The sequence below is a fragment of the Mirounga angustirostris genome, unplaced genomic scaffold (assembly GCF_029215605.1).
Source record: "Mirounga angustirostris isolate CCGP_5_RB_7025 unplaced genomic scaffold, mMirAng1.0.hap1 SCAF_11, whole genome shotgun sequence".
NCBI classification, from domain to species: domain Eukaryota; kingdom Metazoa; phylum Chordata; class Mammalia; order Carnivora; family Phocidae; genus Mirounga; species Mirounga angustirostris.
The window spans coordinates 72,438,769-72,465,467 of NW_026991719.1; the positions used below are offsets into that span (position 1 = coordinate 72,438,769).

The 26,699-nt window shown below is 34.5% G+C and overlaps 1 long non-coding RNA gene across 1 annotated transcript in view; it reads right to left on the bottom strand.

Moving 5' to 3' along the window:
* Positions 1 to 23,191, bottom strand: part of LOC135362021 (uncharacterized) — a 29,644-nt gene extending 6,453 nt beyond the window's left edge. The window contains exon 1 of the long non-coding RNA XR_010406314.1: positions 22,993 to 23,191. This is a non-coding gene — a long non-coding RNA (uncharacterized LOC135362021). The remainder of the gene's footprint in view (positions 1 to 22,992) is intronic.
* Positions 23,192 to 26,699: the final 3,508 nt, after the last annotated feature.

Here is a 26,699-nt window from a genome sequence, read left to right on the forward strand (position 1 = left end):
CCCTGCTCTGCGGGAAGCCTGCTTCTCCCTCTCCCACTCTCCCTGCTTGTGTTCCCTCTCTCGCTGTGTCTCTCTCTGTCAAATAAATAAATAAAATCTTTAAAAAAAAGGAATAGAAAATTTGAACAGACAGATTACCAGCAATGAAATTGAATCAGTAATAAGCAAACTCCCAACACACAAATGTCCAGAACCAGACTGCTTCACAGGAGAATTATATCAAACATTTATAGAAAATTTAATACCAGTTTTTCTCAAGCTATTCCAAAAAAGAGAAAAAGTAGGAAAGTTTACTAATTTATTCTATAAGGCTGGCATAAGCCTGATATAAAATCCAAATAAAGACATTACAAAAAAAAAAGAGAACTACAGGCCAATATCTCTGATAAACATACATGTAAAATTCCTCAACAAAATGTTAACAAACCAAATCCAACAATAAATTTAAAAAATCATTCACCATGATCATGTAGGATATTTTCCCAGAATGCATGCATGGTTCAATATTCACAAATCAAACAATGTGATACATCATATCACTCAGAGAAAGGATAAAAACCATATGATCACTACAATAGATGCAGAAAATGCAGTTGACAAAGAACAACATCCACTCAGCAAAGAAACCCTCAACAAAGTAGGCTTAGAGGGAACATACTTCAAAACAATAAAGGCCATATATGAAAAACACACTGTTAACATCATACTCAATGGGGAAAAAAATGAGAGCTTTTCCTGTCAGGGACAAGACAGGCATGGCCCCTCTCACCACTTTCATTCAACATAGTACTGGAAGACCTAGCCACAGCAGTCAGAAAAGAAAAATGAATAAAGTTTATCCAAATTGGTAAGGAACAAGTAAAACTTTTCCTTTTTTGCAGGTGAGTTGATATTCTATACAGAAAGCGCTAAAGACTACACTAAAAAATGCCAGAATTGATAAATGAATTCAGTAAAGTCACAGGATACAAAGTTAATGTGCAGAATTTTTTTGCATTTTTTAAAAGATTTGATTTATTTATTTGGCAGAGAGAGAGATAGCAAAAGCAGGAACACAAGCAGGGAGAGTGGGAGAGGGAGAAGAAGGCTTCCCGCTGAGCAGGGAGCCCAATGCAGGGCTCGATCCCAGGACCCTAGAATCATGACCTGAACTGAAGGCAGACGCTTAATGACTGAGCCACCAAGGTGCCCAAGAAATATTTTTCATTTTTCACGCCAGTAATGAAGTAGCAGAAAGAGAAAATAAGAACGCAATCCCATTTACAACTGCACCAAAAAGAATAAGATACCTAGGAATAAACCTAACCAAAAAGATGAAAGAACTGTACTCTGAAAACTATAAAACACTGATGAAAGAAATTGAAGATGACACAAAGAAATGGAAAGACATGCCATGCTCATGGATTGGAAGAACAAATATTATTAAAATGTCTATACTACACAAAGCAATCTACACCTTTAAGACAGTCCTTATCAAAATACCAACAGCATTTTTCAAAGAACTGGAATAAACTGTCCTAAAATTAGTATGGAACCCCCAAAAGACCTCCAATAGATGAAACAACCTTTAAAAAGAAAAGCAAACCTGGAGGCATCAGAATTCACAATTCTAGACTTCAAGTTATATTACAAAGCTGTAATAATCAAAACAGTATGATACTAGCACAAAAGTAGACATATATATCAGTGGAACAGAATAGAAAGCCCAGAAATAAACCCACAATTATATGGTCAGTTAATCTTTGACAAAGCAGGAAAGAATGTCCAGTGGAAAAAAAGACAGTCTTTTCAACAAATGGTATTGGGAAAACTGGACAGCAACATGCAAAAGAATGAAACTGGACCACTTTCTTACACCATGCACAAAAATGAATTAAAAATGGATTAAAGACTTGAATGTGAGAGCACAGGCAGTAACTTCTGTGACAACAGCCTTAGCAACTCTTTTTAGCTAGGTCTCCTGAAGCAAGGGAAACAAAAGCAAAAAATAAACTATTGGGACTACATCAAAATATAAAGCTTCTGACCAGAAAAGGAAACAATCAACAAAACTAAAAGGCAACCTACTGAGTGGGAGAAGATATTTTCAAATGACATATCCAATGAAGGGTTTATATCTGAAAGATATAATGAACTTATACAGCCCAACACCAAAAAAGAAAATAATCCAATAACAAAATGGGCAGAAGGCATGAAGAGACATTTCTCAAAAGAAGAGTTCCAGATGGCCAACAGACACATGTAAAGATGCTCAAAATTATTCATCATCAGGGAAATGCAAATCAAAACCACAATGAGATATTACCTCACATCTGTAAGAATGGCTAAAATAAAAAACACAAAGAATAACCTTTGTTGACGAGGATGTGGAGAAAAAGGAACGCTCTTGCACTGTTGGTGGTAATGCAAACTGTTGCAGCGCTGTGGAAAACAATATGGAGTTTCCTCATAAAGTTAAAAATAGAAGTACCCTATGATCCAGTAATCACATTGCTGGGTTTTTACCCCCAAAATACAAAAACACTCATTCAAAGGGATACATGCAGCCATATGTTTGTTGCAAGTTTATTTACAATGCCCAAATTATAGAAGCAGCCCATCAATAGATGAATGGATAAGGACAATATGGTATATATAATGGAATATTATTCAGCCATAAAAAGAATGAAATCTTGCCATTTGAAACAAACAGCATGGATGGAGCTGAAGAGTATAATGGTAAGGAAAATAAGTCTGTGAGAGAAAGACAAATATCATATAGTTTCACTCATATGTGAAATTTAAGAAACAAGACAAATAAAAAAGATTAAAAAAAAGAGTCAAACCAGAAAACAGACTCTTAATTATAGAGAATAAACTGAGGTGTTTGGGGGAATGGGTGAAATAGGTGAAGGAGATTAAGAGTACACTTATCTTGATAAGCACTGAGTAATATATAGTATTGCTAAATTAGTATATTGTAAACCTGAAACTACTATAACACTGCATGTTAACTATACTAGAATTATTTTTTTAATAAAATTTAAAAAAGGTATAGCATATGGAATATGGTCAATACTATTGACCATATTGTACAGTGGGAGATGGTAGCTACATTTGTGGTTAACATAGAATAACATATAGAGAAGTTTAATCAGTATATTGTACACCTGAAATGAATTTGGCACTGTGTGTCACACTGTGTCACAAATTTAGCACATTTGTGTCAGTATGCTCAAATAAAAATAAAGAAATAAAATAAATATAACCAGAATGGCATGATAAATTAAGCAACTTATATGGAATGTATAATGGGGTAGCTTGGCACCTCCTGACTCTTTAAACTCCAAAGCAAGAAGACAAAAATGACCTAAAGAAAGACATGTTAAGCAAAAAGTAAGGAGATGTTAAATATTTGGAAAATTCTCAGCCTACCCATATTGCAAAACTTTAGAGCAATAAGGGTTTGGCTAAAGAATAATTTGATAAGGAGATTAGTATGGATCAGGCATCTCAAGAGAAACCAGGCACTGTGGTTTAAGGCAATGGAGAAATGACCCCATAAAGCAACTCAGAAGTCATCAGGGCTGCCACTTCCACAAAAAGCCTAGGGTGCAAAAGCCCTTGGAGCAGACCAATTTCAAGGGGTATGGGCTGTCTCTCTGGGTCAGATGGCTCAGCATGCCCCCATCCCAGTGTCTCAGTGGTGAGGCCCTCACAGACAATCGCAGGGCGGTCTGTGGCCAGTGAGCCTGTGAGGGGTGAGGTCACTTGGCAGAAAAAAACAGGAGCATGACCCCAATCCAGGTGATCTGTGGAACCCCAGCAGACAACCATGGTAGGGGCAGGCCCATGCAGACAGCCATTGTGGGACTGCTTCACTGAGCAGTGGGGGTGATGTTTTGCCACCCCACAGGGTCCAGATGGTAGAGCATCAAGCCAAAGAAGATTATTCTTGAGTCCTTAATTCTAATGAAATTTTCCCTGTTAGGTTTGGGATTTGTCACCTGTCACTCCTTTATTCCCTATATTTCTTTTATTTTGTAATGGGAATGTCTAAACTATGCTTGTCCCATCATCGTATTTTGGAGGCACATAACTTACCTGATTTCACAGGCACACAGTTGGAGAGCATTTTTTCTCAGGATGAATTACTCTCTTACTGTATCTGACTTTGATGATATTTAGGTGAGACTTTGGACATAGACTTGGGAGTTTATGCTGGAATGAGTTAAGATTTTGGAGCTGTCAGAATAGAATTAATGTATTTTACATGCACAGAGACTGTGAATTTTTGAAGGTCATGGGCGGAATGCTATTAACTAAATGTTTTTCCACAAATTCATACGTTGAAATCCTAACCCCCAGTGTGATGGTATTAGGAGATGAGGTAATCAGGAGGTGATTAGGTCATGAGGGTGGACCTTCATGAATGGAATTAGTGACTTTATTTTTTTTTAATATTTTATTTATTTATTTGAGAGAGATAGAGCACAAGCTGGGGGGGGGGGAGCAGAGGGGGAGGGAGAAGCAGACACTGCTTAGCAGGGATCCTGACACTGGGCTTGAGCCCAGGACCCCGGGTTCATGACCTGAGCCAAAGGCAGCTGCTTAACTGACTAAGCCACCCAGACGCCCCTGGAATTAGTGACTTTATAAAGGAGAACTCACAGAGTTCTTTTTCTGCCATCTGAGGGTGTGTTGAGAAATATGCAGTTGGCAACTCAGAAAAGAGTCTTCCCTAGAACCTGACTATACTGGTACACTGACCTTGGACTTCCAACCTTCAGAACTGTGATAAACACATTTCTGTTACTTAGAAGCTACTAGTCTATAATACTGTTATAGCAGACTGAACCAACTCAGACTATTACCAAGATTAAATTATGAATAAATAAAACACACAGACAGATCTGTAATTTGTAAATTGAATCAATGATAAAAAACCTGCTAGGAAAGAAAAGCTCAGGACCAAACGGCTTCACTGGATAATTCTACCAAACACTTAAAGAAGAATTAATGCCAGCCCTCACATTCTTTCAAAAATTTGAAGTGGAGGGAACAATTTCTTACTCATTTTATGAAACTAGTATTAACTTGATAACAAATCCAGATAAATATATTAGAAGAAACTACAGATCAATATCTTTGATGAACATTAATGCAAAAGTCATCAATAAAATACTAGCAAAGCAATTCAGCAGCACATTAAAAGGACTATACACCATGGTCAAATGAAATTTATTCCTGGAATGCATGGATGGCACACATATGAAAATCACTGAGAGTAATATTACACACTAATGGAATGAAGGGCAAAAATCATGTGATTATCTCAATTGATGCAGGAAAACCATTTTACAATATTCAACATCCTTTCATGATAAAGACACTCAAAAAACTAGGAATAAAGGGAAGTTATCACAACATAATAAAAGTTGTATATAGAAAGCCCACAGCTAACATCATAATAAATCAAAAACTGAAAGCTTTTTCTTAAAGACCAGGAACCATATAAGATGTCCATTATTCCAGCTCTATTTATCATAGTACTGGAATCCTAACCAGAGCTATTAGGCAAGAGAAAGAAATAAAATATATTGTAATTGGAAAGGAAGAAGCAAAATTATCTCTTCACAGATGACATAATTTTTAATGTAGAAAACCCCAAGTACTCCACAAAGTCACTGATCATTTATTTTATTATTAGTTTATTAGAACTAATAAACAAATTCAGCAAAGTTGCAGAGAACCAAACCAACTTACAAAAATCAATTGTGTTTCCATACACTAACAATGAACAATCTGAAAAGGAAGTTAATAAAATAATTTTACTTACAATAACATCAAAAATAAAATACTTATGAATAAATAAAACCAGGAAGGTGAAAGAGTTATACACTGAAAACCACAAACATTGCTGAAAGAAATTCAACAAGACATAAGTATACAGAAAGACATCCATGTTTATGGATTGGAAGACCTAATATTGGTAAGATGACAATGCTATCCAATGTGATCTAGAGATTTAGTACAATTATTACCAAATCCCAAAGACATTTTTGCAGAAATGTAAAAGCCTATCTTAAAATTGATTTGTAATATCAAGAGATCTGAAATAGCCAAAGGTAACCTGAAAAAGAAGAACAAAGTTGGAGAATTCACACTTCTGTGAAACTTACTACATAGCTATGGTAATCAAAAGATAGTGGCACTGGCACAAAATATATAGAAAGACAAATGAGATAGAATAGAAAGCCCAGAAATCAACTCTTGTATGTATTCTCAAATGATGTTTGGCAAGAGTGCTAAGTTTATTGAATGTGGAAAGGACAGTCTTTTCATCAATAGTGCTGAGGAAACTAGATATCTATACATAAAACAATGAAGTTGTATCTTTATCTTGCACCATACAAAAATTAACTTAAATGACCTAAATATATGAGCTAAAAGTGTAAAATATACAAAATTATAAAATATATAAGAAGAGAAGAGGAACATCTTCATGACATTAAGTTTGGTGAGGATTTCTTAGATAGGACACCAAAAGAACATTCATCAAAAAGAAAATAAATAAAATGGACTTCATCAAAATGTAAAACTTTTTTGCATCAGAGGACACTATCACAACAGTTAAACAACTCACAGAATAGGAAAAATTGTTTGTAAATCATCTATCTGATAAAGAATTGATTTATAGAATATATAAAGATCTCTCACAACTCAATAACAACAACAACAGCAACAACAACAAAAAAACCTCACACAACTCAACTGAAAAATGAGCAAAGGACTTAAATAGACATTTCTCCAAAGAAGACATGCAAATATTCAATAAGTACCTTAAAATATTTTCAATGTGAGTTATCATTAAGAAATGAAATCAATTCTGTAATGAGATATCGCTTAACACCTTTTAGGATTGCTATGATTAAAAATGTTTTAGCATGGATGCATAGAAATTGAAACACTAGTGCATTAGTGGTAGGAATGTGCAATTGTGCAGCCACTGTGGAAGACAGTATGTTGTTTTCTCAAAAAAAAAAAATAGAATTACAGTATGATCCACAAATTCCACTTCAGATATATACCCAAAGTAATTGAAAGTAGGGACTTAAGCGGGTATTTTACACCTATATTCATAGCAGCATTATTCACAAAAGCCAAAGAGTGGAAATAATACAAATATCCATCAATGAATGCACTGATAATCAAAATGTGATATATACATATAATGAAATACTATTCAAACTTAAAATAAAATGAATTTCTGATATATGTTACATGGGTGAACTTTGAAAACTTTATGCTAAGTGAAATAAGCCAGACACAAAAGGACAAATATTACACAATTCCACTTATATAAGATATTTATGGCAGCCATATTCATAGAGATAGAAAGTAGAATCATAGGGGTGCCTGGGTGGCTCAGTTGTTAAGCGTCTGCCTTCGGCTCAGGTCATGGTCCCAGGGTCCTGGGATCGAGCCCCGCATCGGGCTCCCTGCTCTGCGGGGAGCCTGTTTCTCCCTCTCCCACTCCCCCTGCTTGTGTTCCCTCTCTTGCTGTGTCTCTCTCTGTCAAATAAATAAATAAAATCTTAAAAAAAAAAAAGAAAGTAGAATCATAGTCACCAGGAACTGGAGGCAGGGGGTAATGGGGAGTCATTGTTTAATGAGTACAGAGTTTCAATTTTGAAAGATGAAAGAGTCTAAAGATGGATAGTAGTGATAGTTACACAACAATGTGAATATTCTTAATGCTACTGAATTGTACACTTAAAAATGATTAAATTGGTAAATGTTACTTTATCTGTATTTTATCACCATAAAAATTGATGGAATATAAAAAGTTCCAGGAAAAAAAAATGTGAATTTTAATGTGAAAATTCCAGGAAAAAAAAAGAAAACTGACCAAGTGAAATTCCTTTTGAATGAAGGATATATGAATAGGAATAGGAGAGAGGTAGGCAGAAATAAAGAACAGGAATTTGTGTGAAGAAAATTAGTAGGTAATGGCGATTACATCAATCATGTTATATGTAAAAGAGACGTTATCTACAGAGTTTGAGGTAAGCAGGGATGGAGCTTGGATTTGCACTTGGAAGAAAGGATTGCAGTAGGGTATATATCTTAGAAGTTTTCTAAATAATTTATATGTATGTATGTATTTGTTGTTTTTCCTCAGCCAATTCAACAGTGACATGGCATGGATGGTTTGTTAAAAACCATCAAAAGCATTTTAGATAATTCATTTTAGAAATCTGAACATGCCTGTGCAAAGAATTCATTTGTATTTCCATAATCCAATACTCCAGCAGAGGGACATCTTGAGTTAAAAATCAACACAGCAGCATTAGAGGAAAAAGAAGGAAGAATCTATTTCTACTACTCAATTGCCCATATTATCTTACATTGACAAAAACTGCATTTTTATTAAAATCTGAATGTGGTTAATATAGTCTATGGCCACTGATGCCTAATGTCTCAAAATGTAAATAGACATTGGGGAGGGTATGTGCTATGGTGAGCGCTGTGAATTGTATAAGACTGTTGAATCACAGACCTGTATCTCTGAAACAAATAATACATTATATGTTTAAAAAAAAAAAAAAGATAGCAGAAAGGGAAAAATGAAGGGGGTGAAATCGGAGGGGGAGACGAACCATGGAGACTATGGACTCTGAGAAACAAACTGAGGGTTCTAGAGGGGAGTGGGGTGGGGGGATGGGTTAGCCTGGTGATGGATATTAAAGAGGGCATGTACTGCTTGGAGCACTGAGGGTTATAGGCAAACAATGAATCATGGAACACTACATCAAAAACTAATGATGTAATGTATGGTGATTAACATAACATAATAAAATAAAATTAGAAAAAAATTTTGCACATCTAGGGAAACAGTCAATGAAACTAAGGGGCAATCTAGGGAATGGGAGAAGACATTTGAAAATGTCTTATCAGATAAAGGGCCAGTATTCAAAATTTATAAAAACTTACCCAACTCAAGACCCCAAAAACAAAAATAATCCAGTCAAGAAATGGGCAGAAGACACGAATAGACATTTCTCCAAAGAAGTCATCAAATATCCAACAGACACATGAAAAAATGCTCAACATCTCTGAGCATCAGGGAAACACAAATCAAAACTACAATGAGGTACCACCTCACACCAGTCAGAATGGCTAAATTTAACAACTCAGGAAACAACAGATGTTGGCAAGGATGTGGAGAAAGGGGAACTCTCTTACACTGTTGCTGGGAATGCAAACTGGTCACAGCCACTCTTGAAGATAGTACTGAGGTTCCTCAAGAAGTTAAAAATAGAGCTACCATAGGACCCAGCAATTTCACTATTAGGTATTTATCTAAAGGATACAAACATAGTGATTCAATGGGAACATGCACCCCAATGTTTATAGCAACAATGTCCATAATAGTTAAAATAAGGAAAGAGCCCAGGTATCCATAGAGAGATGAATGGGTAAAGAAATGGGATATATATATATATATATATATATATATATATATATATATATATATATATAAATATATAGTTAGGTAGTTAGATATATAGTTAGATATATAATCCAGTATTACTCAGACATCAAAAAGAGTGAAATCTTTCCATTTGCAACAACATGAACAGAACTACTGGGTATTATGCTAAGTGAAATAAGTCAGTCAAAGAAAGTCAAATATCATATGATTTCACTCACATGTGGAATTTAAGAAACAAAACAGATGAACATAGGGGAAGAGAAGGATAAAAGATGAAAACAGAGTTGGGGGAAAATGTAAGAGACTTTTAACTATAGGAAACAAATGGAGGGTTGCTGGAGGGGAGGTGGATGGGGGGATGGGATAACTGGGCAATAGCATTAAGGAGGGCACTTGATGGAATGAGCACTGGGTGTTATTTGCAACTGATAAAACACTAAATTCTACCCTTGAAACTAAAACAAAACAAAACAAAAACCACAAAAAAAACCCTCTTCTTGTAGCTTCTTTTTTTTTTCAATTTTTGTTTAAATTCCAGGTAAGTAACATAGAGTGTAATATTAGTTTTAGGTGTACAATTTAGTGATTCAACACTTCCATAAAACACCCAGTGCCCATCACAAGTGTACTCCTTAATTCCCATCACTTATTTAACCCATCCCCCACCCACCTCCCCACTGGTAACTGTCAGTTTGTTCACTATAATTAAGTGTCTGATTCTTGGTTTGCTTGTTTCTCTTTTCTCCTTTGCTCATTTGTTGTGTTTCTTAAATTCCACAAATTCATGAAATCATATGGTATTTAACTTTCTCTGACTTATTTCACTTAGCATAACACTCTCTAGCTATATATATATAATATATATACCACTTCTTTATCCATTCATCTGCCTATGGACACCTCTTCTTAACTATTCATCAGTCAGTGGACATGGGCTCTTTGCATTGGTTTGCATAATTTGGTAATTGTAGATAATGCAGCTATTAACATTGGGTTGCATGTATCCTTTCAAATTAGTATTTTTATATTCTTTGGGTAAATACCTAGTAGTGCAATTGCTGGATTATAGGGGAATCCTACTTTTAATTCCTCTTGCTGTTTAAATCACTTTTCCAGAGTCACTTTTTTCCCTATGGTTTAAAATCATGGAACTAATCCTATATAAACCAGGGTAAAATGAGTGTGAATCTTATGGAAACCAGGGTATTATGAGTATGATAACATTTATGTAAATCATCTTAATGCTTTAGATTATATCTATTTTTTTTTTTTGGTTGTCTGAAAAGTGAGTTCATGAAAAGCATTTTCCCAATAGTGCAAACCCTGAGAAGTGAAATGTCACTCATGTATATTTCTGCCTGACACTGAGAAAAGTGACTACAATAAGTTAGACCAGCAGTGTATCTTCACAGTACACTTTGCTAATATAAGTATAGATGTGCCACTAATTTACTAAAGAAGGGTGCAATCTGACAGTATGTAATCACTAATTAACATTGCCTTATTTAAAAATATAGTTAGAGATTGTCGAACTTGTAGCAAATAGCTGGTATTACTTTTTCACTGTATACTTGCATGACCAAGTTAATTATTTGCATGAACACATCAGAAACAACATATTCCGTCTAAATGTTAAGTAACAATAATACACAGTGAGCACCCTTGAAATCCAAACCTCTTACATACTAGCACTTGAAATTCTAATGAAGTATTTTGTCCTAGTTCAGATCTGATATAAAGTTAGTCTTATTTTCCATTTCAGGAATAGAGTCACAGTGTATACAGGTCAAAAACTGACAATGTTTAAGTGTAAAATGTACAAAATTGAAAACATTGAGGTGGGAGTTAATATTTTTTTTAAAGATTTTATTTATTTATTTGAGAGAGAGAGAGAGAGAATGAGAGACAAAGAGCATGAGAGGGAGGAGGGTCAGAGGGAGAAGCAGACTCCCTGCCAAACAGGGAGCCCAATGCGGGACTCGATCCCGGGACTCCAGGATCATGACCTGAGCCAAAGGCAGTCGCTTAACCAACTGAGCCACCCAGGGTCCCAGGAGTTAATATTTTTAAAAAACAAAGCCATGTGGTAATTCCAACTGGCTAAATGCTTGAAAGAGTCTCTGATTTCAAAATGATAGTTATGCAATGAAGTGGGTTAATATAACCAACATCACATAATTTTCATTGAAAGGAAAAATAAACAGTAAAATTTTAATGGTTATACATGTTAAGAGATTATATAGGAAAACATGCAAATGACCATGAAATGTCTCTACTTTAATATTTATTTTTCTATGCACATTTTTAGAAAAAAAATTAAACAGGTTTCATGTCTAAATGAGTCTTTAAAAGAGAAATATACTTTTTTGCTTAAGAAGACAGGCACTAAAATATTCCAAATATATCCATGCTGTTAATATGATGAGACCATAAGTATATCAAGGAAACAGTAAATGTAAGTTTGAAATTAAGAAACAATCTACAAATAGAAAAAAATATATTGGTCAAAAATAAGGCTGAAAGGTAATATAATATGGTCTTTAGTTATTTCAAAAGTAACATGTATTATTGTCTCTATTCTGATGGCAGGCTAGAAAGAAAAATGTTTAAGGAAATATTATCCAACTGTAATGCTTATTGGCATTGAAACAAGATGTTAATTGCTTGCCAAACTAATGACTCTAACATTTATGAATACAAATAGACTTTTATAAAATTTAGTAATGTAATACTATGTTTCTGTGTCTACCTCTTTTCTTTATGCACTTCTAGCTTTTATGAAAGCGAAGAACAGTAAGTCATAGAAAAAGACAGCAGTGTATGCCAAAAGATATGAGAATCTGGGATATATACACTATGTCAATTCCCACACTTCCAGTGTCCACTTTTCCTCTCCTCCCAAGTTCTGAAGGTGGTGTTTAGAGCTTTTCAAACTTATTTGAAAAGTGTTTCAAGTTATTGCCCCCCAAAATACCAACAGGCAATATTATTGTATTGAATGGGGAAATGAGGTAAGGAAAAGTTGCTATGTATTAAAAAACAAAAAAAACAAAAAAACAAAACTTTTCTTAACAAAGACGCTTATTTATATTAAGTCCTGCAGAGATTAGCATACATAGGGAGAGATTCAGGGAGAATTTTATTTTTTCATTATTAAACTTTTTAAAAATTTTTTCTTGAAAAGTTGAATTATGCTGAATATTATTGACTCAATATAATGTGTACAAATACGTGATTATTGAGACCTAATAGCATGGAACTTTATTTTAGAAACACTATATTATAACACAACCATCAATTTTGCATTTGAAGGCTGATATTAGAGTAAGATTCCTAACGTAATTATATTTTCCACATGGTTGGCTGAGGAATTTTCTGAATAAGTGCTTTTTCAAGGTATTTTTTGGCACACTCAAATTCTATGAATCAAAATTACACTTTTAATCTTATAGATTTCACATAAAACCTAGACAATTTCTGGAACTGCATTTATAATGTCCTGTAGGAAATAAGGTAATTTTTTGGACAATTTTTAAAAGTGAAACAATCAGCAGTTTATTAGTATTTGTAGTCATTAGAAACATTAAGAATTTGACAACATATTTAAAGAGCCAAGGAAAAAGTAATTTCAAACATATGAATAACATTTTAGACAAAGATTTACTACCATAGGATATATGTTGGGGAACTAGCCTTTGATTGCCTGTTCCCTGAAATAACAAAGCTGGCTATAAAAGAACAATGGGAGTACAGGGAATTGTTGATAGTGGAAACAAAACAATACCATGTGATTTTCCAGTCTATGGTGTAATGTTATCTAATGATAGAATGTTTCACCATTCTTTCATTGAACTAAACACATCTGTGGCAGAAATCTGAACTAGAGAATGCATATGTTCAAATTGGGGATACAACTCTCAGTTGAGAGATTTTTTACAAATAGAGATATGGGTATCTATAATGAATTTCTAGGAATTCAAATTTTATGACTCAAGTTCTTATGTGACATTGAATTTTAAATTAAATGTGGAAAGCTCATGAATACTTATATTAATTCATTAATTCATTTATTCAGCAATATATATTGAGTGCCCATATATTGAGTACCAGAATCTATGCTACAAGTAGGTGTACAGTAATGAGAAAATATGCCATATCATATCTCCTCAAAGAGTTTATAGTTTAGAATAATTTATATACATTATACAAATTGTTATATAATCCCATTAGAAATTTGAACAGAAGAGGTTTAGTGATGTAGACTGAAGACTGGACATTGCCCAATAAGTTATTTCACCACAGTTGAAAAGTAAAACATTTAACTGAGAATCTTGATTTTGTCATCTTACTGATAATGGATTTCATCTACAAGGGAGTAATAAACCATGCTCAATCAACCTCAAGAGGGAAATCAACCAAATTCCGTGAGACTGATGAAATGAATCAAAATCTAGTATATTAATTTTAAATGAAAAGTATAATTGCCATGCATTCTTAAGAATGCATAAAGAACACATCATTTAATGTGGCATATGGAATACCCCATATGAGTGAAATTATATGGTATGGAAAACAATAAGGGGTTTCTCAAAAAAGATAAATAAAAATAAATTGACCATATGATTCAGCAATCCCACTACTGGGTAAATACCCAGAGGAAATGAAAACAGTATTTTGAAGAAATATATGCCCTCCCATGTCTAATGCAGCATTATTTACAATAACCAAAATATGGAAACAACAAAACACTCATCAATGGATGAATGGATAAAAAAATATGTGGTATATATACACAATGGAATATTATTCAGACATGAGAAAACAGGGTATCTTGCTGCCAGGAATGGCCAGCAATCCCTGTACTGATGGATAAAAGATTACTCTAAACTCTGCCATGAAAGAGAGGAGAAGGCAAGGGGGTCAATGCTCAGAGACAAAGACCCTTTGTTCTTCTTTGCTCCCGCTTTTATTGGTCCTTCAGGATATCTTTATCATTGTTTCTCAAGCACGTGATGTGTGACAAGGGGTCTTACTGAAACTGAGAGGATTTATGGGAAAGATAAGATATGCTAGTCTGTGTGTTCTACTAAACATAGCCTAAGGGACAATGCATACATCTCTTAGATCACAGGGCGGCTGTTTAGTCTAAGAAGGCTTCGGGAAGGCAACTCCCCACAGCATTCCAACAGCAGAGTTGTCACGCAGGCCTCGGCATTCCAAAGGCCTATGCCCTTTTCCAAAACCTTCCCTCACCTCCAGCGGCTTCCATGTTATATTTTAGCAAGCCAGGTATTATGGCTGATTTCATTCTCTGCATTAACCCCAACATCTTGCTATTTGCAACAACACAGATGGACATTGAGAACATTATGATAAGTGAGATGAGTCAGACAAAGACTACTGTATAACATCATTTATATGTGGAATCTAAAAATAGTCAAATCTGTAAATAACAGAATAAAATGTGGTTAGCAGGGGATGATGATTGGGCAGATAAGACTGATGTTGCTTAAACGTACACATTTACAATGAGTAGTAAATAAGCCATAGTAATTTAATGCATGGCATATATAGACAAAATTGCACTATAATTATGTAATGTAATAAATGTCTCTACAATTGCAATCATATCACAACATATAAATGTATTAAAGCAAACACATTGTCACCTTAAATTTACACTTGTGATGTGTCAAATATGTTCAATAAAAAATGAATCACTAAATCCTACTCCTTAAACCAATATTACACTATATGCCAACTAACTAGAATTTAAATAAAGATTTGAAAAGAAAAAAAATAAAGCTAAGTATAATAGACAACAAAAAAAAAAAAGAAAGAAAGAAAAAGAAAAAAGAATTAGAAAAGAAAAAAGTGATGGTGTGGAACAAAGGTTATATTTAATTTATTTGCTTACCCAAGATTTAATAATAAAAACAACAATAATAATGATGCTAACATCAATAGCAAAAAAAATAGTGACAATTACTTTATATTTCTTGCTATGTACTATTATTTTAGTCATTTTGTACAAATTGACACATTCAATTCTTAAAATATTCTTATTACTATTATTTCACTGATAAGAAAGCTAAGGCATACAAAAGTTAATTTTTTTTCCAAGGTTATATGGCTAGTCACAGGGATACAATTCAAAACAAGATATTGTGGATCAATGCCTCCTCTCTGTATAGACCACACTATAAGTTATGCTATAATGTACATAATATAAAGGAGAAAAAATAACCTCCCTTAGCTTTTTTTCAAATTCATACATCTAATGAAATCCAGAATTTGGATCCACCTAGGTATTCTGGTTCCAAGTTTAGTATTCATATTGTCATTTATAGTTGTATTGAACCAAAATTTGACTAAGTGATAAACTAATCTATTGTGGTAGTCTAATAAATTGAAGTTAATAGTGTTACTTTGTTTATTAAATTAGATAAAGGAAGAGTTAACCCATGGTACAAAAAGTAGAAAATTTTAAATTGTTTAGAAAAAAAATATTAGTGCTAAGAATTCATCATTCATTCTTTTATTATAGATCTAAAACAGTTTCTTAATTTAATAGTTGTGTATGGTCCAGAAAGTGAAAAAGATTTTTTTATAGTAAGGTCTGGAATTCAGTTCTGTCAGGGAATAAATATTTACCTGTAGGAATGTTGGACTGGAGCATGTGCACATTATTTAAGCACAAACATCTGTGAAGTTAAATCTCTTTTTGTAAAAGTAATAAATGCTTTCACATTTCATAAAGTCTTTACTAATTGTAGGACCCAACTGCCCAGTTTCCTTAAGTAATTTTTATGAACTGAACAATGAAATTCTGTTTTAAAAATAAAATATGAGAAGAAAGTGCATTTGTGTATAGTAAAATGCACAGCAACCATAGTACATCAAAATTTTTGCCTCCTGGCTGAAAGTCTGTGGCTATATCTGCTGGCACTTAGAGATCAACACAGTCTAGCTACAAAGTTAGTGGGCAAGGAGTGGAACTCTAAAAATACCAGTTATTCCTATCACCACCATTTCACAAAGAATGAGATCAATATACCAGTAACCTACAGTTGAAAAGCTTTCAGAATTATTTAGGTATAATTTATAAAGAAAAAAAAATACATCCCATGGAAAAATAAAACTACATAAAAATGATTTTTTTGTTCTGTTTAGTATAAAGAAGTATATTGATTCAAATATGGTATAAATGATATAAAATTCAGGTAGGAGCTATAAATTTATCATCAGTAAGAAATTTACTTTAACTAGAAAGACATAAAGGGATATAAAGGTAAATATTTATAGAAGACGGGGTGCCTGGGTGGCTCAGTCATTAAGCGTCTGCCTTTGGCTCAGGTCATGATCCCAGGGTCCTGGGATCGAGCCCCACATCAGGCTCCCTGCTCAGCGGGAAGCCAGCTCCTCCCTCTCCCACTCCCCCTGCTTGTGTTCCCTCTCTCGCTGTGTCTCTCTGTCAAATAAATAAATAAAATCTTAAAAATATATATATATTTGTAGAAGAGTATTGAAGCCAAATTCCTTGGAAAATATTTTGACAATGAGAATTAATTTCTCTTAAGTATTTTGTCCATTACATGGTTGGAACCTTAGTCAATTTTCATCTAATGAAATGGTTGATTTGAAATGATAATGAAAACGTGAGCAAAAGTACTAAGTACATTTTGCAAAATTTATCTGCAAACAAGGTAGTCTTCTTGGCCTGAAAGTATCAAATATTCACCAAAAAACTATTAGAGCTAGGAAATGAATTCAGTGAACTGTAGGATAAAAGATTAATAAACATAAATAAACATAAATCTGTTGTGTTTCTATCAATTGAAAATTAATTAACATAAAGAGATATTAAGGAAACAATCCCATTTATAATTGCATCCAAAAAAATGAAATATCTAGGAATACATTTACCACAGAGGTGAAAGACCTGTACTCTGAAAACTAGAAGACATTGTTGAAAGAAATTGAAGATGGCCCAAATAAATTGAAAGATACACTGTGTTCATGGATTGAAATAATTGATATTGTTAAATGATCATACTACCCAAAATAATCTACAGGTTCAGTGCAATACCATTCAAAATACCAATGACATTTTTCACAGAACTAGAACGAAAAATCCTCAAATTTGTATGGAAACACAAAAAGCCCTGAGAAGCCAAAGCAATCTTGAAAAAGAATAACAAAACTGTGGGTATCATGCTCCCTGAATTCAAACTATAATACAAAGCTATAGTAACCAAAACAGTATGATGCTGTCACAAAAACAGACATCTAGATCAATGGAACAGAATAGAGAGTCCAGAAATAAACCCATATTTATATGGCTAATTGATCTTCAACAAAGGAGGCAAGAAAAAGAGAGACTTTTCAATAAATGGTGTTGGGAAAACTAGATAACATGCAAAAGAATGAAACTGGACCTCTTTCTTACACCATGTACAAAAATAAACACAAAATAGATTAAAGATGTAAATGTAAGACCAGAAAACAAAAAAAATCTGGAAGAAAACATAAACAATAAACTCCTGGATGTAAGTCTGAGCAATATTTTTGTGGCTCTGTCTCATCAGACAAGGGCAACAAAAAGCAAAATATAAATAAAACTACATCAAACTAAGAAGCTTTAACAACAACAACAAAAAGCTTTTGCACAGTGATGGACACCATCAACAAAATGAAAAGGCAACACACTGAATGGGAGAAGATATTTCCCAATGATACAACCAGTAAGGGGTTAATATTGAAAATATATAAAAGACTCAAACAACTTAATATCAAAAAACAATCAATCCAATTAAAAATGGGCAGAAGACCTGAATAGACATTTCTTCAAAGAAGATATTCAGGTATCCCACAGACGCATGAAAAGATGCTCAATATCATTAATCATTATGGATATGTAAATCAAAACTGCAATGAGATATCACCTCACACTTGTCAAAAGGCTCAGTCTCTCTCTCAAATAATAAATAAATAAATAATAAATAAATAATAAATAAATAAAATCTTTTAAAAAAGGAAATAAAAGGCATCCAAATCGGCAAAAAAGTAGTTAAACTTGCACTATATTCAGATAACATGATACTCCATAAAGAAACCCAAAAGACTCCACCAAAAAACTGCTAGAACAGATACACAAATCCAATAAAGTCAAAGGTACAGAATCAACATCCAGAAATCTGTTGTATTCCTATACACCAATAATGAAGAAGCAGAAAGATAAATTAAGTGTTCAGTCCCATTTACAATTGCTCCAAAAAGCATAAGATACCAAGGGATAAACTTAACAAAGCATTAAAAGACCTATATTCTGAAACTCTTCAAAGTAACTGAAGATGACACAAAGAAATAGAAAAAAAAAATTACATGCTCAGATAGGAAGAACAAATATTGTTAAAATGTCCATACTACCCAAAGCAATTTACACATTTAAAACAATCTCTATCAAAATAGCAACAGCACTTTTCACAGAGCTAGAACACACAATTTTCACAGAGCTAAAATTTGTATGGAACCAGAAGAGACCCCAAATAACAAAAGCAATGTTGAAAACTAAAACCATATCTGGAAGAATCATAATTGCATACTTCAAGTTACATTACAAAGCTGTAGTGAGGGGCGCCTGTGTGGCTCAGTCAGTAAGCATCTGCCTTTGGCTCAGGTCATGATCCCAGGGTCCTGGAATCGAGCCCCACATTGGGCCCCCTGCTTGACGGGAAGCCTACTTCTCCCTCTCCTACTCCCTCTGCTTGTGTGCCCCTCTCGCTGTCTCTCTCTCTGTCAAATAAATAAATAAAATCTAAAACAAAAACAAAAACAAAAAACCCCCACAAAACTGTAGTGAACAAAACAGTATTATAATGGCTCAAAAGTAGACACACAGACCAATGGAATAGAATAGAAAACCCAGAAACATACCCACAACTATATGGTCAATTAATTTTCCACAAAGCAGGAAAGAATATTCAATGAGAAAAAGACCATTTCTTCAAATAATGGTGTTGGGAAAACTGTGCATAAATATGCAAAAGAATGAAATGGGACCGCTTTCTTCCACCATATACAAAATAAATTTAAAATGCATTAAAGATCTGAATGTGAGACCTGAAACCATAAAATTCCTAGAGGAGAACAAAGGCAGTAACCTCTTTGACATTGACCTTAGCAACTTCCTTCTAGATTTGTCTCCTGAGTCAAGGGTAACAGAAGAAAAAATAAACTACTGGAACTTCATCAAAATACAAAGTTCTGCACAGTAAAGGAAACAGTCAACAAACCTAAAAGGTAACCTATGGAATGTGAGAAGATATTTGTAAATGTCATATATTAGTATCCAAAATACGTAAAGAACTTATACAACTCAATACTCTAGAAATGAATAATTCAATGAAAAAACAGGCAGAAGACATAAATAGACACTTTTCCAAAGAAGACATCCAGATGGCCAACAGACATATGAAAAGATGCTCAACATAACTCATCATCTGGGAAATACAAATAAAAGCCATGATGAGATGTCACCTTACACCTGTCAGAATGACTAAAATCTAGAACACAAGAAACAATAGGTGTTTTCATAGATTAAAAAAAAAAAAAAAAAAAAAAACCCACAAAAAAACCTTGTTGCACTCTTGGTGGGAGAGCAAACTGGTGTAGTCACTCTGGAAAATGGTATGGGGGCTCCTCAGAAAGTTAAAAATAGAAATACCCTATGATCCAGCAATTGCACTATAAGGTATTTACCCAAAGAATACAGAAATATTAATTCAAAAGGATACTTGCACCCCAATGTTTATAGCAGCATTATCCACAATAGCCAAATTATAGAAACAGCCCAAATGTCCACCAACTGATGAATGGATAAAGAAGAGGTGATATATATACACTGGAATATTACTCAGCCATAAAAATGAATGAAATCTTGCCATTTGCAACCACATGGATGGAGGGAGAGTATTATGCTAAGTGAAATAAGTCAATCAGAGAAAGACAAATACCATATGATTTCACTCATATGTGGAATTTAAGAAACAAAACAAAGGAGCAAAGTGAAGAAAGAGAGGGAAGCAAACCAAGAAACAGAGTCTTAGCTATAGAGGAAAAACTGCTGGTTACCAGAGGGTAGGTGGGTGAGAGGATGGTTTAAATAGGTGATGGGGATTAAGTAGAGCACTTGTTGTGATGAGTACCGGCTGTTGAATGGAAGTGTTGAATCACTATATTGTACAACTGAAATTGATATTATACTGTATGTTAACTATCTGGAATTCAAATAAAATCTTCTCAAAATCTTCAAAAAATAAATGAATGTCCTTTATTATGTTGAGGTATGTTCCCTCTAAACCTACTTTGTTGAGGGTTTTTTAATTTGAATGGATGTACTTTCTCAAATGCTTTTTTTCCCCCATCTATAGACAGGGTCATATATTTCTTATCTTATCCCTTATTGATGTTATGTATCACATTGATTAGCTTGTGAATATTGAGCCAACCTTTCATACCAGGAACAGATCCCACTTGATTGTGGTGAATTATTTTTTAGCGTATTATTGAATTCATTTTGCTAGCACTTTATTTTATTTATTTATTTATTTATTTATTTATTTAATCCATCTTCATCAGGGATATTGACCTGTAGTTTTCTTTTTAGTGGAGTCTTTATCTGGTTTTGGTGTCAGGGTAATGGTGTCCTCATAGAATGAATTTGGAAGTTTTTCTTCCTTTTCTATTTTTTGGAATAGTTTAGGAAGAATGCACATTAACTCTTCATAGAGTGTTAGATAAAATTAACATGTGAAGCCATCTGGTCCTGGACTTTTGTTTGTTGGGAGATTTTTGATTATTGATTCATTTTTTTTGTCAGTTTTCCGTCTGTTCAAATTTTCTATTTCTTTTTGTTTCAGTTTTGGTACTTGATATGTTTCTAGGAATTTATTCATTTTTTTCCGGGTTGTCCAATTTGTTGGCATAGAGTTTTTCATAATATTCTCTTATAACTGTTTGCATTTCTGCAATGTTGGTTGTTATTTCTCCTCTCATTTGTGATTTTATGCATTTGAATCTCTTTTATTTTTCTTGATAAGTTTGGCTAGAGGTTTATCAATTTTGATTTTTTTTAACGAAAAAGCTCTTGGTTTCACTGATCTGTTCTATTGTTTGGTTTTGTTTTTAGATCATTTATTTATTTTGCCAATCTTTGTTATTTTCTTCCTTCTGCTGGTTTTAAGTTGTTTGTTGGTCTTTTTGTAGTTCCTTTAGGTGTAAGTTTAGGTTGCTAATTTCAGATTTTTCTTCCTTCTTGAGGTATTGCTTATGATTTGGGGAAGAAATGGATCATGGGTGCTGCAGCAGGGAGAGGGCGCTGGTCAGAGAGAGAGGTGAGAAGGAGAGAGAGAACACTTCCCCAATGCCATTGACTAGGAACATGAGAGGGTGTGATTTTCATGAGTTTTACAACCAGCAGGGCTCAAAGACTGGAGTTTTGGAGATCCACGGCATGACTGGTGTGGAACTCTAAGGAAGATGCAGTTCTCCTGTGGAGAAGGAGGTTGGATAGCTCAAAAGCAAACAGCAAGATCTGAGGATACAATGGGATGCACTGGGAGAGGCAGTTCACCCTTCTTGGAGTGCATCTGGGAAATGTGGCGTTGCCTCTGCAGGAACAAAAGAGACTGCAAGAGCCATTACCCATCCACTCCCCAGCATAAGCTCACAGACACCTGCTGAGGGCAGCTAACCTGGACATTGGCTCTTGGCTGTGCTTACTCCAAACTCCATACCCCTGAACATTGGTGCAACTACATTTCTGGTAAAAACCAATATCAGTTCCAGCATGGTGAGACCCTTCCCCAGAGGACCAGTTGGGGTCCACGCCACACCAGGTCCCTGAAGTTTGGAATTTTAAAACTCAGCCGGGCTGACTGGGATAGAATACAGATACACTGAGCTGCCAGGCAGGGAGATGGTTCAGACACAGACAGGATGAAGGCAGAGATCTTAGGGACACCCGGAACACATGAGGAGAGATTGTTCCCTCTTCTTGGAGACCTTCTTGGACAGCAGCAGGCACAAACTCCCCACTCCAGGGACAAAGGAGCAGAATGATGCCATTTCCCTCCCTTACCCCTCAGCATAAACTAACTTTAGGAAGCAGCACAGTGTCAAAAGTGGTGGCCTAAATCCCTTACACCATCGCCCCTGCACTATGCATTTTTCATGCAAGTGTGTCTAAGAACCAGAGTAGGAGCACCTCCTCCAGAAGACCAACAAAAACGTCACACACCATGTCTACAAACCAGAGTTGTGCAAAACATCAGCTCTAGTAGAAATAACATCAGGTCTCTCTTAACAAGCAGACTAGAACACACCCAGTTAAAACTTACCACACTCCTGCTAAGGCCCAAACACTGCCCACTTCAGGCAAGGAGAAACTCTGCAGAGGACTGACCTGAGGGAAAAAGCAACCAAAACACAGCAATACAGTTCACACAGCATACCCCAGAGACAGTTCCTGAAGAGCCAGGCCCTGGACAGTATATGATGTTTTCTTCATTAAACCATTACTCTCATGGGGCACCTGAATGCCTCAGTCAGTTAAGCAGCTGCCTTTGGCTCAGGTCATGATCCCAGGGTCCTGGGATTGAGCCCCCCATTGGGCTCTCTGCTCAGCAAGGAGCCTGCTTCTCCCTCTCCCTCTGCCTGCCACTCTGCCTACTTGTGCTCTCTCTCTCTGTCAAATAAATAAACAAAATCTTAAAAAAAAAAAAACAAAAAAACATTACTCTCAGGCACAGGAAACATAACTTGTTTTCCTAACACATAAAAGACAGATACTTAGACAAAATGCCAAGATGGAGGAATTCATCCAATAGAACAAACAAGAAAAGGTCATGGCCAGGAATGTAACCAAGAGCGATATAAATGATATGCCTAATCCAGAACTTAAAGCGACATCATAAGGATACTAGATGGGCTTGAGAAAAGCATAGAAAACACCAGGGCATCTTTTGCTGCAGAGATATAAGACCTAAAAACTAGTCAGGACAAAACGAAAAATGCAATACCTAAGATTCAAAACTGACTATATGTAATGACCACAAGGATGGAAGAAGCAGAACTAGTAAGTGATATAGATGATAAAATTATGGAAAATAATGAAGCTGAGAAGAAGAGTGAAAGAAAAATATTAGATCACAAATGTAGTCTAAGGAAATTCAGTGACTCCATAAAGCATAATAACATTCATATCATAGGAGTCACAGCAGAAGAGAGAGAAAAGAGAATAAAAGGTTTATTTGAGGAAATAATAGCTGGAAACTTTCTTAATCTGGGGAAGGAAACAGACATCCAAATCCAAGAGGCACAAAGAACTCCCATTAAAATTGACAAAAGCAGACCAACACTAAGCCATATCATAGTTACATTTTCAAAATATGGAGATAATGAAAAAAATCCTAAAAACAACAAGACAAAAGAAGCCCCTTACTTGAAAGGGAAGACAAATAAGTTTAGCAGCAGATCTTTCCACAGAAACCTGATAGGCAAGAAGTAAGTGGCATGATATATTCAACATTCTGATGGGAAAAATATGCAACCAGGAATAATCTATTAGGCAAGGCTGTCATTCACAATAGAAGGAGAGATAAAGAGTTTCCCAGACAAACAGAAGCTAAAGGAGTTTATGACCACTAAACCAGCTCTGCAAATTATAGGTTGTAGGAATGGATAAGAAAACAAGATCCACTTATATGCTGTTTGCTGCTTACAAGAGACTCATTTGAGATGTAAAGACAACTGCAGATCAAAAGTGAGGGGATGGAGAAATATTTACCATACAAATGGATGTCAAAAGAAAGCCAGAGTATCCATACTTATACTAGACAAACTAGATTTTAAACCAAAGATGGTAATAAGAGATGAAGAAGGGCACTATATCATAATAAAGGTGTCTATCCAACAAGATCTAAGCATTGTAGGTATTTACACCCCCAACTTGGGAGCACACAAATATATGAAACAATAACAAGCATAAAGAAACTCATTGATAATAATACAATGAGAGTGGGGAACTTTAACAACCCACTTATATTAATGGACAGATCACATAAACAGAAAATCAACAAGTAAAAAATGGTTTTGAATGACAACCTGGCCTAGATGGATTTAACAGACATATTGAGAACATTTAATCCTAAAGCAGCAGAATACACATTCTTTTCAAGTGCACATGGGACATTAACCAGAATAGATCAAATACTAGGTCATAAATCAGGCCTCAATAAGTCAAAAAGAGATCATACCATACATATTTTCCAACCACAATGCTATGAAACTTGAAGTCAACCACAAGGAAACATTTGGAAAGCCCACAAATACATAGAGGTTGATAAACATCCTACTAAAGAATGAATGGGTCAACCAGGAAATTAAAGAAGAAATAAAAAAACACATGGAAACAAATGATAATGAAAGCATGATGGTCCAAAACCTTTGGGATGCAGCAAAAGCAATCCTAAAAGGGAAGAATATAGCAACACAGGCCTACCTCAAGAAGCAAGAAATCCCAAACACACAATCTAACCTCACACCTAAAGGAGCTAGAAAAAGAAAAAAAAAAAAATGAGGCCTAAAGTCAGCAGAAGAAGGAAAGTAATAAAGATTAGAGGAGAAATAAATGATATAGAAACAAAGAAAAAAATGAACAGATTAATGAAACCAGGAGCTTGTTCTTTCAAAGAATTAATAAAATTGATAAACCCCTATCAAAAATAAAGAATTCAAATAAATAAATCATGAATGAGAGAGGAGAGATCACAACCAACACCACAGAAATACAACAACAATAAGAGCATATGATGAAAAATTATATGCCCACAAATTAAGCAATCTGGAAAAAATGGACAAATTCTTAGAAACATACAAACTACCAAAACTGAAATAGGAACTAATAAAAAACTTGGACACACTGATAACCAGTAAAGAATTTGAGTCTGTAATGAAAAATCTCCAAACAAACAAAAGTCCAGGACCAAATGACTTCACAGAGGAATTCTACCAAACATTTAAAAAGAGTTAATACCTATTCTTCTCAAGCTGTTCCCCAAAAATAGAAATGGAAGGAAACTTCCAAACTCTTTCTATGAGCCCAGCATTACCTTTATTCCAAAACCAGACAAAGATACCGCTAATAAAGCAAATTATAGGCCAATATCCTTGATGAACATGGATGGAAAAATTCTCAACAAAATACTAGCAAATAGAATCCAACATTACATTAAAAGAATATTTCACCATAATCAAGTGGGATTTGTTCCTGTGCTGCCAGTGTGGTTCAATATTCACAAATTAATATGATGTACCACATTTGTAAAAGAAAGGATAAAAACCACATGATCCTTTGTGATGCAGAAAATAGATGGAGAAAAAGCATTTGATAAAGTACATCATCCAATCTTAATAAAAAATCCTCAACAAAGTAGGGATAGAGGGAACATACCTCATCATCATAAGGGCCATATATGAAAGACATAAAGCTAATATAATTCTCAATGGAGAAAAATGGAGAGCTTTAATTTTTGGTCAGGAACAAGACAGGTATGCCCACTCTCACACTTTGTATTTAACATAGTACTGGAAGTCCTAGCCACAGTAATCAGACAACAAAAAGAAATAAAAGGCATGGAAATCAGCAAGGAATAAGTCAAAAGTTCACTATTGGCAGACAACATGATATTCTATGTAGAAAACCCAAAAGGCTCCACCAAAATTTGCTGCAACTGATACACAAATTCAGTAACGTCACAGGATACAAATTCAATGTATAGAAATCTATTTCATTTGTATGCAACAATAATGAAAGCAAAAAGAGAAATCAAGGAATTTATCCCATTTATAATTGTACCAAAACAAGAAAATATTTAGTAATAAACCTAAAAAAAGGTAAAAGATCTGTACTCTGAAAATGAGAAAACAATTATGAAAGAAATTGAAGAGGACACAAAAAATGGAAAAACATTCCATGCTTATGAATTAGAAGAACAAATATTCTTAAAATGTCTATACTACCAAAGCCATTTACACATTTAATGCAATCCCTATCAAAATACCACCACTGTTTTTCACAGACCTGGACCAAATAATTCCAAACTTTGTATGGAACCACAAAAGACCTGGAATAGACAGAGAAACCTTGCAAAAGAAAAGC